The 17,701-nt window shown below is 39.7% G+C and overlaps 1 protein-coding gene across 1 annotated transcript in view; it reads right to left on the reverse strand.

Moving 5' to 3' along the window:
* The window catches only part of thrab (thyroid hormone receptor alpha b), a 133,345-nt gene that overhangs the window by 95,064 nt on the left and 20,580 nt on the right, over positions 1 to 17,701 (reverse strand). Inside the window, exon 2 of the mRNA XM_007572243.2 lies at positions 16,662 to 16,744. The gene's annotated coding sequence lies outside the window, so the exon portion shown is untranslated. The remainder of the gene's footprint in view (positions 1 to 16,661; positions 16,745 to 17,701) is intronic.

The raw sequence follows: 17,701 nt of genomic DNA on the forward strand, positions 1-17,701 counted from the left end.
TAAAATGAAGAGCATTTACCAAAAGTTCTTTTTTTTTTAAATCTAAGTGATCCATATTTGTTAAAGTCAACATTAAAGAATTGCATTTGCAATCTATTATAATGCGTTTTGAAATCTTTAAAAAAAAATAATAATAATACGGAAATTCTACACAAATATTGCATAAAATGTTAAATTAAAAAAAAAAAAAAAAACATCCCTTGGTATTTTATGCCTTTGGGCAAATGCTCGAGCTGCTGAGGAACATCTAATGAGCCACTTGTGGCTTCACAGCTGTAGGCTGTAGACTGCCGGGTTGGTTTTACAATCAAAGGGAAAACTGCTGACCAGACAGTTGATCAGCAGTCTGTCAATGACACTCTGGAGAAGGAAGGCAAAACACAAAAAAGACATCACTAAAAAAGCTGGAGTCCACTGGGCATACTTTTCAGTGATGCTCTAACTTACTGAGACGCACCTCGAAACACTCAACAAAAGACGGGATCTGAAGGAAGAAGGGAGGGACTCATCCACAGCTGCCAGATGAGGGATGTCAACGTGACTCGGACCTGTAGCGACTCCCGGAGAAAGAGGAGATTTTTAAAATACAGGGCTGCTGTTCAAACACAGATGTCTAAAACAACAATAGCCCTGGAGGACATACTGTGGTTGCTGGCGCTGAGATGCATTTAAAACACAGGGTGTCAGAAGAGCTAAAGCACTTCGAACCGCCTGATGCAACCACTCCCAGCGCGCCGTAACAGGCCTTTGTGCCTCACGTCCCGCTGAATTCCCATTTTGTTTATGTGAAAGACGCTACGTTTGCTCTAGCTGCAAAATGTTTTGAATCGCAGTCGTCATGGCAATGTCGATGTGAGCAATAAATAAAAGGCTGCTGGGAAGCTATATACGGTAGGTATTATATTTTAAATGCCAGGCGCTCACATCAATCACATGTTTCTGCAACACATGTATGCATGTAAGTAGAATTTATCGACCAAGAAACGAGAGCGCACGGAAAAAGTTAAGCTAAACAGTTATATTGCGGCTGCATGCTTTGGCACAGAAGACGAGTGAACAGACATCATAACGTCAAGGAAACAATCCAGAAAGGTTAAGGATAGTGCAGTGGAAAGGTCTGAAGCAGAGTTGAGCTGAAGAAAACCCCGGTGACGGTCCTAAACATGCAGCCGGAGTTTTAATGGAATGGTTCGGATTAAAGCGTGTTCGTTTTACAATGCTTCTGCCCAAAACTCAACCGGCTTTCACAGATGCTCTCCAGTAGCAATATGAAAGAGCGTGTGCCATCTCTGCAAAGTAGAATAAGCAAAATATTCAGACTCTCTTTTCCAAGCTGGATGAAATTATCAGCAGGTCTTGTTTTTGTAAAGCCATTTATCATTTTCGGACAATCACATGAAATCGCAATAAAATGCATTGAAGTTTGTGGTTTCTCGGTTGGACAGAAATGTGCAATCCTTAACAAATGAAGAGTACATTCCAGGATCAAAAAGAAGCAAATAATAAAAATAAAAAATCCCTAAATGACAATATGTGTTAAAATACTAACGTTTTAACGAGTTAAAGAAAAAAATAAAATCTCAGTTGGCCGTGATTGGCCTTTCCCGAAAGACCAAAACAAACTGAGCCTGTAGTTCACACTCACTGTAGACTGATGGGTAACAGAAGACGGTTGATGAATGAGTCAGGACAGCTTTACCAATCGAGAACAAAGACTGGCATCGCTTCAATGGAACAAAGGACGCGTCTTGACAGAAAAGTTGATGTCCAAAGCTCTTTAAGCCACACACACGATCGACCAAAACACTGCTAAGTCCCCTCTGAGCGAAGATGCGTTTGATGCCTTTGTGTAAAACTTAATGAAAGCTCGGCTGGAACACAGTCCCCTTTTGTAAAGATGATAATCAGAAACTCTGTGGTCTTTGTCTTCACGTTGACTGCACCATCTCATGTCTTTGAATACTGATGAGTACAGTGTGCATTTACATGTTCGCAGGTACAACAAGGCGATGTGGAAAAAGATGGATTCAGCCTTCGTCATGACACAAGCAGCTGTTGGAAGGCGAGATGGTCAAGGTTCCAACACATTTCTCATGTTCATTGTTTTGATCCGCTTTTGTACTGCGCGGAACCTTCCTTCGAAATGTGCTGTATAAATAAAATTGATTTGGATTTTTGTGTAAAAATTCCAGATTTTAAGGAACGACGGATGGAAATCATACAACTTTTGGACAGCGAGGGTGAGACTCAAGTTCAGAAAAAACTTGCGGCCACTTTTCCAGACTGTGTAGGAACCCTGGAAGGATGTTTGTGATCATCAGCCACGCACATGTTCTATTGCAAACCAGCCATCGAGGCCGGAAATCTAAGCCAGATCAGATACAACGGACGACCAAAGACGAATGAGCCAGTGAGACATCTCGGGGAGGACATGCCAACCAAAACTCGGTAAATCACAGGACTAATGTGTAGCAGAGCTCGTCATGAGAACATCACACACATGTGGGTGAAAAAACAAAACAAAAAAAAACAGATTCACTGCTTTGTTGAGGATCTTGGTACATGTGAAATCCGAAGAACAAACCCACATGAAAGCTCAGAGGAGGAACCCCTGTGCTGACGAGAGCTTAGCTTCACACCCCAGTTACGTGATCAAAAGGGCCGCCTGCTGATCTGTGTGTACAGAACAGACCAAACATGTTGCATACAACAGGATAACGGACAAATCAGACAAGTAAATGAGACGGGGGAGTGAGGGGGTCATTTAGAGGTGAAGGGACACCAATGGGACTCGGATGAAAAGAGGACATAAGCCTTGGGCTCCTGGAAATACTTCTGCAAAAGAGTTTGATTTTGCACAAATGAAACAAACAGCAAAAGAAGCAGAAGGGGAGATTTTTGATTTAAAATACTGATGTTTTTTTTTTTCTGTCAGCCATTCCTGCCTTTAGTACATCCATAAACAGAGGGCACACTGTGCTTTATTATAGCATTTTATAGCATTACAAATCCAAGTGGATATATCTAGCAGCCTTTTTGCAGTAAAGGAGAAGCTTCCAGGGGCAGTATTATGTATTTTCCAGGAACATAACACCATTTTATAGCACAACCAAGTATCCATGTTTCTTTCAGTTGTTATGAAAAGTTGTATATGTCGAACATTGACTCTAAAGAAATTTGACTTTGCAATTCAACGCCTTGAAATTGGGCCTCTGTCTCTTTAAGAAGCTCCTGCTCGTTCAGACACTCCGCCTTCAGAAAATCATCACAACAATGTTTCTCCATTAAGCCTTTAGCAAAGTTTTAACCAGCTTCTGGACAAAGTCAATTTTACATAATGCTGACAGTTTAATTTTAAAAAATAACTTATTTTACATTTGGAGTCTTTACTGAGAATTTAATTATATTTGACTGCTCAAGTAAGGCTTAGTTTTAGTCTTGAAAGATTCACTGTAGATGTTTTCTCTTTTTTTTCTTTTTCTTTTTTGAGCTTTAGAAGCACAACCCAAAAAATAAAATAAAGAATAGAGAAAATAATCTATTTGTGGTGAAAGGAAAATTTGCTATTTTTTTGAGAAATGGGTGGGTGAGTTGGGGAAAACCAGCAAGATATAAAATAGGTTTTGGGGCAACTTTACACATTCAGTGCAAGTTAAGGACAGCAGCAGACTTATCAGAATATTGTCTTTAAAACAGCCTGCTTTATGCAGGCTTTTGTCAGCGATAAATTTAATAAAAAGAATAGTTTGATGAAGTATGAGACCTTAACGTTGTGCCTTCCTATCAGCAAAGCTGTCAGCTGGTGTATCAGGAAGCGCAACGAAATAAATGATGATCCTAAATTTTTACTAATTTACATAGAGGGAGACAATAAAAAAAATAACTGTGAATAAACTAAAGTCCTAAACCTTCAAAGGGTAACCAGTCAGTCTCAAACTTTTTTCTTGCACACAAATAGTCCCTGGGGTCAAAATGTGGGGTGATGGAGCAAAGGGGGCCCAGGCTGCTGCTGTGGCAGCCTGCAGTTGATTTAGGATTTTTGAAAGGAGGCCAAAATTCCAGAAGGGATACTGTAACCGAGGGGGCAGGCCATAAAAACTGCCAAGAACAGAGCTATTAAAAATAAGGAGGAGGAGGAAACCGGGATGTGGTGAATATTAAATATCTGCATGAGTAACTTGAGTGCAGACAATCTAGAGCTACAGAGTTAGAAGTAAAAGTCTGAGAATGAGGCAATGGGTGAATCTCAAATGGGACATCGGGTGGGCAGTGTATGTAGGGAGCCACACAGCAGCTGTAAAGCCACATGTAACTTATATGAAAGAGCATATTTAATTTTATTTATGAAAGCGAGGAGTGAAAGCACAGAAGACAGCCAAAGAAGTTTGGTTTTTAATATATGCTTTAGACAGAGTAGGCAGTGATAAAGCCAAATTTCTTTCTTTAAACACATTTTAGAAAGGGACAAGAAAAAAATCCTGATTATTTTTCATATAACATGATCGATTCATTTCAATTTAGTTATATAGCACATAGTGCAATAATAAAAACAAAAAGACTCATTTCAATTCAGCCATACATGGGGGCGACTATGGCTCTGAGGGTAGAATAGTTGTCTTGTGATCAAAAGGTTGTAGGTTCGATTTCAGCTTCCACATGTCGATGTGCCCCTGGGCCAGGCACTTAAGTTGCCTACCGATCTGTGTATTGGTGTATAAATGTGTGGGAGAATGAGATTCAAGTATAAAGTGCTTTGAGTGGTCAAAATGATTGGAAAAGCTCTATACAAGTTCAGTCCATTTACCATGTAAAACCATTGCAGTGAATTCAGATTAGTTTAAAAAGTTTTTTTTTTTGTTTTTTTTTTTTTATCCAAGGAAACTGAGAAGATTGCATCGTCTCACCAACTCACAGCATTCACTCCTCCTGGACGAGAACACAGCACCAGCAGACAATCATTCACTTGTCATTACAGGAACCCTTCATACCGAGCATGCATGTAGCGACGGTGGAGAGGAAAAACTCCCCTTTAACGGGAAGAAACCTCCAGCAGAACCCAACTCAACACGAGCGGCCATCTGCCACGTCCGACTGGGGGTTTGAGAAGACAGAACAGATTTACACAAAAGAGACAGAAGAGCTGCTGTAGGAGCATTCATTACATTACTGAAAAGCAAAACGTTAATAGGACATGGACAAAATTTGGTATTATGTCAGCGGACGCCCTCCTCCAAGAAAGTGCCACAGCCGAATAGAACACCAGACCAGGCTTGGCTTCAACAGCAAGCTGAAGCTACAATAGTGCAATAGTTTGCACTGGGCTCATTTTAAAATCCAAAATTATAAAGGAGGAGAGTTCTGACAGAGGGAGGACTTGTGGTTTTGGACTTGTACACGTTATGAATGTGACTGCAGTTTAACTGTCTAATAAAAAACATAAATCCATCAAGTCCTAAAAAGTAAAAAAAAAAAAAAAAAAAAAACTTAAACAGAGGCTCATAAATTTCAAAGAGAATACAGGTCCTTCTTTAGACATCTACGTAATGTTCACCAGGATTGCTTTTTGAACTAAACTCGTCTGAGCTCCCAGGGCTCCCGAAGCCTGAGCGTTCAAAGACGAACCGGCTTTGTGAGTCTGTTTTACATTCACCTCCGCATTGTTTTTCTTTTACATCCCCTTCATCGGCGGCATCTATTTTTAGCAGGTTTACAGGAACGCCACGGCTTAGTACAGCATGTTCCATAAAATACCAGCCTCTCATGACCACATCCCCAGACATGCCTCTGCAACCATCTCCCGCTGCTGTATGTCTGAGTGCAACAAGAGCTGGAATCCTTCTAGACTGTGAAGAGTCACGGAGAGGTTCGGGCGCGCACACGCTCGACGCAAAGAGACATGGGCAGAGTTAGCATTAGCATTTCAGATGTAGTCTTTAACGTCATCTCAGTTTGTATTGATCATAAGGACTGACAACACATTCCTAATGTAGAAATGCCATCAACAACGACTTGATGGGTAGGAGAGGCTATATGGATTTAGAGTTTTATTGATATTTCGTGGTGCTATTATGATAACAATACAAATTATGATTGAAAACCTATTTATTGCTTTTCTTTTTAGATAATTGTATGGCTATTGCAACATGACATTGTCACAAACTCAATTACTGTTCTTGGAAAAACCTTCCCAATTGAAATTGTTTTCTTCAGAACGCCACTTTCTTAAGTGTGATTTATATCGCTGAACAGCACACGGGAACTGCATCTAATCATAATTTCAATATTTATTGATATTTTCTAATGCTTTAGTGGATAAAATAATAAAAATACCATTTCAGACAATAAAGCCATTTTATATTTCACATCATTAACTGAAAGCCATCCAGGCAACGATAAAATTCTTATAAGTGGTAGTTTTTCACGAATGATAAACGATCGGATGAATGTGCACTCCGTCTAATCAATCTGAGAAGATTACTACCTTCTGATAGCCCAAAATGTAGTCCAACAAATTACTTTTCAGAAGACGTATGATTAGCAATTAGAGTCCATCTGTGTGTAGTGCAATTTCAGTACAAACACAGCCTTTCAGAGAAGGACTCAGAGCACATTAGTGGACAAATGGCACCATGAAGACCAAGGAACACACAACAAGGAGTTAAGGATTTCAGTCATTGCTTAATCCTAGAATGGTGATATTACAAAAACATGGATGCTGAACTAAACTGACAGGAGAGCACGATGCAGCCAAGAGGTCCGTGGAGATTATGAAGGAACTGCAAAGGTCAACCGCTTAGGTGGGAGAGAACTACAAGACGACTGTATTTATAACAGCAACTGCACTGTAACAGCTTTTATTTCAAGGAGTTTTTTGTGTCTTATTTAAGCACCCTTGCACCCAAGCGGTGCCCCACTGTGAGTAGGCTTTGAACTGCTAAACTGAGAGAGATATAGGTTTAAAAAAAAAAAAAAGATCAAAACTAAATGCAGGGTTTTTAACAAGACTGTTGCCTACGGGTTTATTTACAGGAGTTAAATATGGTGGGCTTTGTTTATGCTATGGGAAGCAGAGTTTGACTTTTTACGCTTGGCAAAATAATATCACAAAATCCTAGTAGAACTTCAACATGTGATTGTAATTTGATACGACAGGAAAAAGTTTAAGAGGTATGAAGACATAACACATTATGATGCCTTATTACACATTATTTAGGTTCTTTCTTCAAATAAGTGCATTTTTCAATGCAAAAACAGAACGGATCAGCTTGTGAGGAATTTCTGCTTAGAAAACAAATGTCCTCCAATGGACGAACTTACGCAAACCTGAACAGAGTTGATGTACTCCCAAAATGTCAACTGTGCTTAGTGACAGAACTAATAAAAACGATTGGGTAATGGGAAATTAATGAAAGCTGCAGTATAATTTGTTGCAGCTAAGCAGGACTGGCAAAACATGCTGGTCAAAATGACACAAATTGGTCCAATATTGGAAATCTTCTCTAACATTATGAAGCAATGACACATCTAAAAGTCGAAATTAATCAGAATCTATTTTATATGCCCAACCTTATAAAGAAGAAGAAAAAAAAAAAACAACTAAAACTTGAGAGGATAGGGCTTGTTTGACGAACAACGAACAATAAACATCCGCACATAAACACAGCTGCAGAGAGGAAGTGTGTCAAACCACACTGGCACAACCTTCAGCTAAAATAACCTTGACAGACTTGGATGGCGTTCCACGTAGGCGTGGCTTTGCCAAAAGGCACGTGGTCAGTTTATGTAACAGAGATAAACCCTGCGGCCGTCAGCTTGAAGGCGGAGAGAAGAAAAGAAAACCAAAAACAACAACCTAGGGAAATGAAGCAACAACTAAGAGGACAACATGGTTATTTGAAGCCTTCAGGCTTCCGTGCTCCTATGTTATCGCGGATGATAACACTGCCGGTAGAATTTCATCTGACTCCATGTCTTTGTCGATCTCTGCCAAGTGGTGAGGGAGAAATTTCTCATAATGGGTTCAGGTAGCCTTGGTGTACTGAAACCACCCAGCAGCGCAGAAAAATGTGTCTTTAATGAGGAGGCGCAAACCGCGGCTCACTGATCTGGAACTCACCCCTAAACACAGAACAAAAAGGTAGGCGCCCGTGCATTCCTGCACCCATCCCCTGAGTACCTGCTGGAATTTCTAGGAGAAAACCCTCTGACGTACAGTACATGTTTGTGCATGCATTCCTCAGCATGCACGGCGGAGCGGCAAAGTTTCATTAATCCACTGGGTTAGATGCCTAAAACCGCAAACTCTACAGAGCGTCAAAAATATCACAGTCCAGACTCTTGATTTCTGGACGTTCACTGGAGTTCTGTAAAGTTCACTTCAGCTGTGTAGGCCCGACAACAACGGCATTGGAATCCTTTTCATTATATTAGTTGATGCTGTGCCCTCTTAGATGGTTGTCTCATTTATGTTGTTTCAATCCTCCCCCATGTTGTCATCTACCAGGAAGAGCTACCTGGTCTTGTCACTCATAGCTCCACTGATTTAAAACAATTGTAAGGAATAATTTCTTGGTTGTGGAAGGTACTTGTTTGGTTTAGAATATAACCAAGAAAAAAAAAAAAAAAACATCATGCAACTCTTGTAGTTCAGGGGTTTCATCAAAAGTTATAAGTTCACTTTAAATACCTAAGTTACAAACACCTGGAATTGCAATAGGCTGTAAGTAAGTCAAGTTTATTTGTGTAGCACATTTCAGCAACAAGGCAGTTCAAAATGCTTAGTGCAAAACATAATATAGTAACCAATTATGAAACAAGCAATAAACATTACATTTCGCCAAATGCTATCAACAAAATTATCAAGCAAATATCTATAAAGGTTCCAGTTTTATTTTTTTTATTTTTATTTTTTATTTTTTTGTCTTAAAGAAAGGTAACTACACAGGTGGGTTTTTAGTCTAGATTTGAAGAAATTTAGTGTTTCTGCTTTTTAAATAGATATTTAATAGATATTAAGTAAGAGGAGTCCCAGGACAGAACCTTGGGGTACTCCACATGCGACTTCTGTCCCCACCAATGAGAAGTTACCTATTGACACAAACGAGTCTCTGTTCTTCAGGCGAGATTCAAACCAGTCCAGTGCTGTACCAGAGTCCGACTCAGCTCTCCAGTCGCTTCAATAACACATCATGGTCAACAGTGTCAAATGCTGCGCTGAGTTCAAACAGAACCAACACTGCGGTTCTTCCACAGTCTGTGTTTATGTGGATGTCTCTGGACACTTTGAAGAGGGCAGTGGTGAGCGCAGAAACTGAACTGAAATACGTCAAAGTGGTTGGTCATTGTTAAGAAACTCTTAAACTGTTGAAACGCAGCATTTTTGGCAAGCAGAAACATTTTAAAAAAGTGAATCATGTTTTTGTCCTTGCTCGGTCATTACCAGGGTTTCTGCAACTCTTCAAAAGTTCAAATTAAGGCTTTTTGAAGCATAAATTTAAGTCCTAAATATTTCTAAAGATTGACTTAAAAATGTGCCTACTTCGACTAAACTTGCCTAATAAGTTGCATATAACTTTGTCTATTTATGTTAGTGCCTTTTGGGCTCTGGGATGCAACCATGCACACAGTAAATTTCATAGACCTCGTTAAAAATGCACTTTCCCTTGGCGAAGGACCTAGAGGCTAATATAATTAAAGCGCTGATTTCAACTCCCTAAACCAGGAATATTAAATGCAAATTTATGTAGGGGCAAAATAACACACTTTGTATGCATGTTGACTAAAAACAATATAGACAAATATTTGATCCAAAAGATGAAGACACAAACTGTACGTTCTGGAAACTGTGGTGCAACTCATTTCTTACAATAAGTTGTTGGTGTATTTTCCAATATCTTTTTTTATTTTATATTTTTTTAAAGGTAAAACAGATTTTTAAATTAGACTTTCAAAAAAACACGGATGAATCTTGATCATCTTTAAATAGTTGTAAGCAAAGCTCAATGGAAGTAAAACAGAAACATTTTGGGTAGATTAACATATTTGCACAGCGCTGCCAACTTATTTTTTACTCACTCTGCCACTCACTTTCTCCTCCCTCTAGATTAAATGTACAGTACAGTGATATTTTTTACACAGTCATAGGTCACTTGTTGAACTTGTAAACGTGCAGGCTCAGCTTGTTTTGCACTCAGCTCGAGGCTAAAGTCTTTATGAGGTCTTCGCCACACTCCGACCCATTATCTGTAATCCCTTATAGCTGAGAGAGAAGTAGAGCAAGCTCTGCCAGGGCACGTTACACACGAGCCTGGGTCAGTCTGGTGTGGTGAGCACTTTGAACCTGCAGTCTCCCAGTGCATGTTGTGCGCAGCCCAACATGCGGCGCATATATGACTGTAAAGTGTGTGTTCACGTCGGTCGCTGCGTCACAGTGCTGGGCCCCAACTCACGCAGGCTTCAGGGAGAGTGGGGGGAGCAGATAACGCAAGCAGACAAAATGGGACAAAATGAGAGGTAAAATGGCTAGTATGCCCGTGTGGGTCTCACACTTAGCAACGAAGAGAAAAAAATGCATTGAATAAAGCTTGATTTCATCTATTTAATACAGATTAAAGGATGTATAGAGATTTTTTGGGGGGGAAAAAAATACTCTAATCTGATTATTGCAGTGGAAAATATAAATTTAGCCCTTTTCATTTGAAATATTTACCATTTCTAAAAAAAAAAAAAGTCCTGTTGCACTGCATAACCCCACAGCACTCGTAGAGTAAATTATAATGCTTAAAGGCATTATCTTTATGTGGTGCAAACTGTCAGACTGGGTGCCATTTCAGTTATTGGAAGGAAAGAACAAATGAATGAATAAATGAATGAATGAATGAACAAACTGAAAGAAGAAAGAATGGACACACATATGGAGGAACAGAGGGAAAATGTATGGAAACCATCTGTGGCAACACCGTGTTTTGAGTATACTATTTTCAGATGATGGACAAAGCTGGACACTGTGCAATTTACCATTAATGTCTTAGAATGACCAAGTCAAAGGAAGCAAATTGGGGGCACAAATTGACAATTGACAAAATTGTTGTTTGCAAATTGTGCTTTTAAGTAACCACAAAAAAAAAACAAAACTGAGTTTGAACATAAATGTTATGAAACTGGAAATGACAACATGCCAGTTGATGCTCCACTCTGATGCTACACAAGACCACAGCATTATTTCAGTGAACTTTAACATCTAGCGACAAGGAAGCAAGGCATCCGTGTGCATAGCACTGTTGAGGCTGTGCGCGTATTTGTCCTGTATGTCTCTGATGGACCAGCGATCTGTCGGTGTACCCCACCTCCATGGAAAAGCGCTTAGGCAACGGATGCAAAGTAGAAGTTATTTATATCAGGATTTAGTGCATTAGAAATTACACAAGAAAAAGTGTTTGCTGCCCTTGCAGGCTTCTTCTTCGTTTTTGTCACATTTAAATGTTTCACATCGATATAATTTATAACATCCGACAAATATAACCCGAGTAAATAACGGGAAGTAGTTTTCATTCATTTATCAAGCACTGCTGACTTAGAAGAAACACAAAAGCCTGTCTCACACACAAAAAAAAAAACACCTTAATGACCTCTGAGATTTTTGGCAAAATTTTCTGTAAACTGACAAGAAGGTGTGAATAAGATTACAGCCACACCACATGGTGCCATTAGGATGGCCTGTGGCTGAGCTTAAATGATGCTGTAATTAACAGTCCTACAAATTACCCTCTCAAGGAGAAAATCCAGAAGGAAAATGTCCAGGCATCAGTTAAAATAAATAAATAAGGTTAAATTCAAACATTTGTTAATTTTTATAAACCAAACGGCAGCATTTCAAAAAACAGAACTGAGATACCAGCAATCATTACAAGATGCTGCCAACATCGCAGACAATCACACGTCTCCCAAATGTGGGTTTTGAGTCTTTCCTCCGACACCAAACACATACCCCACCTCTAGGACAGAGGCAGACATGATCGCACATGAATTTGTGAAATGACAGAGCCGCGAGACGGCTTTAAAAACAGGAACATTTTGTACTTTGTTGAAGGGAGGCATAAAACCACTTCCTTCTGCGAATGACAAAGCTGTCCAAGAAACCACACCGTTTCATAAAACAGCACATGCTCCTTTCCTCGGTTCCTCTAGACCAATATTACAGCTACACACCAAAAAACTTTACCATGAAAACCTAATGAGCATCCAATCTGCCAACATCTTCACTTAGAAACGACTTTACCAGATATGGCCAGCCTACCCTTCCTTGAAATGTCATTCTGCAGCATTCTCCGACTGAATCCGTCACAACCTTTATTGGCAAGTAAAACTAAATTGGTGCAACTCTTTTCCGTCTGAACAACCGAGGTGCTTCAAGACAGCTTATTGGGTTAAGTTTATCGATTATCGACAAAAAAAAAGAGCACGTTTAAATGTCACCTCCAGAGAAGGAGACAGCATTCATAAAGAAACATCCATTTGGCTGTTTAGGGTATCTGTTTAAATGTCACACAGTGTCGCTTCCTCACAGCATCATCTGTCATAAAGTTCATCAGCCGTCAAACTCAAAGCACAGGTTACATCGAGAGGAAAAAAAATAAATAAATAAATAAAAAGGGCATATGGTGGGAGTACCCAACCAGGTGGCGAGTCTCACTGGCAGAAAACAGAAGCAATTCAGCCCCTGGCTCTGATCCCCCGTTCCTAAAACACATTCAAAACATGCAGTTCAAAAGTGATTTATGTACAGGTTCAAATATAACGGGCAGCTTGCTTTATGCATTTTGTTGGTCTACACGCATCGGTTTATGCATATTCGTCTGTTTGATCACATGTGTGTATATATTTGCATTTGCAGCCAGGAATGCATGCCCAGATGGGCATATGCTCTTCTGTGTTTGTGATCCCGAGCAGGAAGGAGATTTTCCCCAACGGGAATAACAGATGGGCAAGGACAGGCGATCTTTGTGCCACCTGAGGGTTTGATATGCGTCCGTACGATCTCTCAGTCCGCTGACAGAAGCTGCTTTTATTAACTTCGCATTTGATCATCAAAACACCACAGAAAATATAACCTCCACTAACAGTGACAGCGAGAACATTCCGACGGCAGCAGATGTCCGAACGCGAGCATCGTTTTTCACTTCCAAACTGGTTGTGCTCAGTTTCTCCTTGGGGAATAGAAGAGCCATGAGAGGTTAGAGTATCGACACTACAGCAAGCGACAGTCAAAGCACAGGACCACCAGTGTCGGTATAGGATAAACTGATCAAATTTAGCAAATGAACATAAGAAAAAGCTGATGGTATAGATAGGAAAAATTTGAAATGTGAGGTATTTTCTACAACAACTGACTTTCAAACATCAATAAATCCAATCACTCAACTCCCCGTCATGCCATCTACCCACTCCATCCATCCCTGACCCCACCCACCCGATCATCCAACCACCAATCAGCCCATCTATTTATAAACCAAACCACTCATTCCATCAACCTACTGCCCATCAACCTACCCATTAAACCATCAATTTTTTTTGTCACCCATCGATCCATTAACCCACCCATCAACACAAACATCGATCCTACTCTCCATCCATCTATCCACCCAATAACCCACTAATCCATCATTTCATCAGTCAATCCATGCATTTCATCGATCTACTTTTCTACCAATCAGTCATCAACCCACTCCTCCATCCACCCATTAATCCATCCAGCAAGCCAGTGATCCAGCCATCCATCAATCCACCAAATTAAACCATCCATCTACCTCCCCATCAACCAGTCTACTCACTTAGTCACTTACTTTGTCCTGTAAGACTATGAAACAAACATTTTTACTTGGGTTTATCCATACCGGGAAAACCTCACACCAATCCGTGCCCATTGAGGAATGACAGTTTTTTTTTTTTTTTTTGTTAAGCCTCCTACTTAATGACAGGGAGCCAAGTTGTGTCCATTCAGTGGTAAAAAGGAGTTTTACCATGTCTGGCACATAAAAGTTAAACTGAAACTTTCATCTCTTATCTAAAGTCATCTTCAACTATTTAAGACTTTGCTTTTAACCCTCGGGACACAGCCAGTGATGCCAAACACACACCAATTTGGCTTTGGGGTTTCAGGAATGAGCTTCCCAAATCTCTGACTTCAATGCTGTTGAAATTTTGTGGACCATGATGGAAACCAACAGGTTTGGTTGAACTTTACCAGTTCAGCCAAGGAAAGTGGTCTTGGTGGTGGCCACAGAATAATCAAGAGCCACTTAAAAACAGATATTTAACAAGATATAAGTGAATGTCTATATTTAAGATCCACAATAAATGTAAACTTAAGCCTAATTTATGTTGTTTTTTAAATACATTGTACTTCTGAACCAAAGTGTATGCCAAAAAAAGGATCCGTTTACAGACCTAAAATTTGTACATCTCAAAATACACTTACTCACATTTGCTCGCACAAACTATAATAGTCTCTTCCAGCTCACTGAAAGCATAAAAGAAAAAATAGGCTCTCTCCAAAATTAGCTGCTCCTAAAAACAAGCGTCACTCTTCAGCATCACTCAGCGGCTGTCTGAACTGTGGGTTTTTTTGTTGTTGTTTTTTTACCCACTGAACATAACCGAGTTCTACATCTCTGGGAAAACAATCACAGTAATCACATCACATCAGTTCCAGCTGCCAGAATCTGTCAGTTAATCTTTAAATTACATCCAAACAATCATTCCAGTCAGTAAACCAATAGCTCAGAGGACCAGCTCTGGACTTTCTGCCTCATGTTGCAGACATGTTGGGAATATTTATTCTGCTGCAAACTCAAAGTCCAAACATAATAATGCAAAGTCCAGAGCACACAAAGAACATGACAAAAGAAGCAAGCAAACAAACAAACAAACAAAGAATCATGCTTCTTGAATGTTGTAAAGCATATTGGAAAACTAAGTGAGGGAGTTGATGATAGCATGTGGCTAATAAAGATGACAAAGCTGAGAAGTTCAACAGTTTGCAAGATAACGCTCTTGAGTAATCTTGGTGATTGCAGCGAATGCTGATCTGGGAAATATGTGGAGTGGCCAAGTGCCAGCAGACTAACCGGAGAAGAACCTGTTCCTCTCACGGTTCTGTCAGCACCCAACGATCTCTCTCCCTTCAACACCATAAAAAGGTTTAATGTTTCAGCGGACACTTAAGAGCCAAACCAACATTTTTTTTTCTCCCAGAAAACAAAAAGCGTGCAATTATAGGAGGGAACAATGAAGTACAGTCATGATTAGGAAAAAAAAGAAAGAAAAAAGAAAGAGTAAATCCTCTTTTTTTCTAGGTTGCTACATATCAGGATGTAATGAAAATCCAATCTGAAGCGAACAAAAACACTGGGGAAAAAAAAGTCATTCAATAACAATTAACCTATAATGGAATCACTGTGTGCAAAAAAACCTAACGTACACCCCATGATTCAGCAGCCTGTAGAGGCATTTATCCAGCTTCTTGGATTTTTTTTACAATTTCTGAGAACTGCTCAATCTGAAATTTGCTAAAACATCCATCTGGGAGTAGTGACAAGTGTCAGTGTTTATCATTTTTAAATAACATTTTCAGTTTAAAAACAAAATGGACAACTGTGTGTCCTTCCTAGTTGAAGGCCAGCAAGAGTTGTTCTACAAGATCCTTACTGGTGCCTTTACACTTCGTCAATGTAAATGTGGTCTAGGGTTGGTAGTTCTTACTGATGGACAGAAAATTTAGTGTGTTTAATTTGCAGTATCTAATCATTAATTTTTCATCCTTTGTAATAGCAGTACTCCCACAGCATGACGGTGCCACAAATTTGAGTTACATAAGGGTGCGGCATTCACAAAGCTTCTGCCTCACAAAGTACTTTACATGCAAGCTGAAAAGTTAAGTTTACGCACATCACTCTTCAGGCTTTTACTTATAAAAACTTTTGCAAACGATGCACCGCTTTCCTTCTTCACAATCACGTTCTATATGAGCAAGTCTCTCACATTAAATCCTGTTAAAATGTGTTGAACTGTTTGGCTGTGATCTGACAAAATGTGCTAAATGTTCTTGCAAGACACCAGATCTTGCACAATTTTCCTGCTTGGCTTAATAATTTCATGTTTGATGTCACTTCCTACTATATAAGAAGTTACGGAATTTTACTTTAATCAAAATGATTGTTACGTTATTATTAAGTAACCCTGGATTCCCACAGAGAGGGTGTAGGTTGGACTTCTAACCAGCATTGATTATTTTTTGGCTATTGCAGGATTTTTTTTTATTTTATTTTATTTATTTATTTATTTTGGAGTAAACTTTCCCTGAATTATTCATAGCACATTTATGCTTTTCATGTCATTCAAACAAAAAGAAAGATGAAGCTTCCACATGTAGAGTGCATCACATTTGATTGTAGGTTTTTAATGTAAACACAGCACCTTCAAACATAAAAAAAAAAGTGGCAGCCCCGCCCGTGCGCCACCTTTTGGTAAACTATCACTGCAACTCCCACATTACAATGACTTGTGTTCACTTTAATGCATCTGCAGAAAAGTGGAGAATAATTTGCTTAACGGCGACTTCTTCAGCCTTAATAATCATCCAGGACAATGAAAACACTTCTCACCTTGGCTGCCAACTGCCTTCACTTCAGAGCTGCTCCTCTATTTTCGATCCGAGCCTTCATTCCAGCCAACGTCTCTGCAAACTCTGCGAAGAGAAACAAGCAGTCTGTTTCAGCCCCGTATATCTGCACCATCTGAAGCAGAATCTAGTCGGACAGTCCAGTCTAGAGGGAGTTACAGGGTGAGTCCTATGAGAAAGCAGTTCCCCGAAAGCTGCAGACAGCCAGGACACTGCAAAGTCCACATGGCCACTGATGCATGCGCCAAGCCGGGGATGACATGGGAGGAGTTCAGTCCCAGTGAGAGGCGCAGCGCTCTTCTGTCCATGAAAAGCAATGGTAGATTTTCATGTCACCAGCTTAGAGCTAAAAGGATTAGCAAACTAATCCTTTAACGAAACGACGCGGACGAACCGAGGAAGTTGATGGTGTGACTTTAAAATGGTCAACACTGCGCACATGCTAGGTATCTGGGAAGGAATTCCCCACACTTGGTATTCCCTTAATCTGCTCTTTGGCTGTTTTACTTTGGGGGGGCAATAGGAGAAAGAGCCACAGGACTCCTCAACTCAGACGGAAGAATCTGTCTGTTACACATTTGTTGCGTGCTTCACAAAATCTGGCTTTAGCCGACAAGCGGCACCTTTAAAATAATAAGCTCCATGCCACAATCCATGCTACAGAAAACACAAGACCAAACGTCTTCAGGCAGCTGTAAGCTGTCATATCGGAAGGTTTCCAAAAAATGCTTATATAATAGCTTTTGTCAGTTCAAATTTACTGTTCTCCTTCACAATAAAACACGTGTTCACACAATCTCAGCTGCAAAAGGGAGTAATTACCCAATGTCATTAACATGCACATCTTCATATCTAACTCTGCACAAATGGTGCATGAATGCAAGCTCAACATTCAGGCACAGAGAGCAAATATTTTGTTTTTCTTTTTCATCTTTAAACAACGGCTTTGGTCTTAATATACAATCATTTAATTAAATTTTTATTTTGTGTTCAATTATGTATTTTTATTTATTTATTTATTTA

Source organism: Poecilia formosa, unplaced genomic scaffold (genome assembly GCF_000485575.1).
Source record: "Poecilia formosa unplaced genomic scaffold, Poecilia_formosa-5.1.2 Scaffold7, whole genome shotgun sequence".
In the NCBI taxonomy this organism is placed as follows: Eukaryota; Metazoa; Chordata; class Actinopteri; order Cyprinodontiformes; family Poeciliidae; genus Poecilia; species Poecilia formosa.